This window comes from Suncus etruscus, chromosome 6 (assembly GCF_024139225.1).
Source record: "Suncus etruscus isolate mSunEtr1 chromosome 6, mSunEtr1.pri.cur, whole genome shotgun sequence".
NCBI lineage: Eukaryota > Metazoa > Chordata > Mammalia > Eulipotyphla > Soricidae > Suncus > Suncus etruscus.
Window position 1 is genome coordinate 7838198 of NC_064853.1, and position 1399 is coordinate 7839596.

Genomic DNA, 1399 nt, shown 5'->3' on the forward strand with positions numbered 1-1399 from the left:
TGCAAGTCAATTGCTCTCTACCCACAGTACTATGGCTCAAGTCCCAGAGTCTTGAGTTTCTTTCTTATAGAAAGAAGTAACATTTCCCCCCCTCAGGTCTTTGTTCTAGTATCTCTTGGTCAAAGGGAATCCCATCATATACCAGGCTGGTTTGAGCTAAAACTGGAGCTCAGGGACCTGCTGGACACTAGTCAGAAATAGCTTGAAAATGTCAAGGAAGGAGGCAGGGAGGAGGCAGTGGAGAGAGAGGGTGGACTGAAGGATACAAAGGAACATTGGTTAGGGGTATCTGGTACTTTTTGGTATAAAGGTGAGGTAAGTATTTATTAAAACCATAAGAGCCAACACTATGGTAAATATCTGACTCAGGTTATAATAATGAAATGAATAAAAACAATGATATAGATTCATTGAGGAGAAATGACACTAGTTAGGAACTATGGTTCATGTTGTAGGGATGCTGTCATAAATTGGGTTGTTGAGTTGGAACTCTATATATAGGGAGCTCTGTAATTAACAGCATTATAAATCATGGTTCCTAACAACAAAAATAACTTACAAAAAATGCCCTTGATACACTTGACAAGTCATTAGTTTCAAGCAGGAATTTGAGATAAGTTTGGGAGCTGTCCCTGAAATCTAGTTTGAAATGTGAGACGCTGCCTTTTGACCTTGTTTTAGGTTACTCTTACCCCAATTCTCACCTGAATTCTCTCTAAAGATGGTGCTCATGGTCAAATAAACATCATAGGCTTTGGCTCCTTTCCCCTAGCAGGGGTCTCAAACTCAATTTACCTGGGGGCCGCAGGAGACAAAGTCGGGGTGATCTTTGAGTGCAAAGTCAGTAGTAAGCCTTGAACATTGGGGGGTGTGACTCAAACAACTAAAACAAAACAAAACAAAAAAAAGATTCCTCTAGGGCAGGGCCACAAAATGTTGTACAGAGGGCCGTTTGCGGCCTGCGAGCCGCGAGTTTGAGACCCCTGCTAGGGGGAAGGAGCTAAAGCCTATGATATTTATTTGACCATGAGCATCATCTTTTTTTATAATTATCTTTATTTAAACACCGTGATTACAAATATGATTATAGTTGTATGATTACAGTCATGTAAAGAACACCCCCCTTCACCAGTGCAACATTCCCACTACCAATTTCCCAGATCTCCCTCCTCCCCACCCCCCACCCCTGTACTCGAGGCAGGCTTTCTACTTCCCTCATTCATTCACATTGTTATGATAGTTTTCAGTGTAGTCATCTCTCCAACTGCACTCATCACTCTATGTGATGAGCTTCATGTCATGAGCTGCACCAACCAGCCCTCATCTCTCTTGTCTCTGAGATACAGTTAAAAATGTCTTTCATTTTTCTAAAAACCCATAGATGAGTGAAACCATTCTG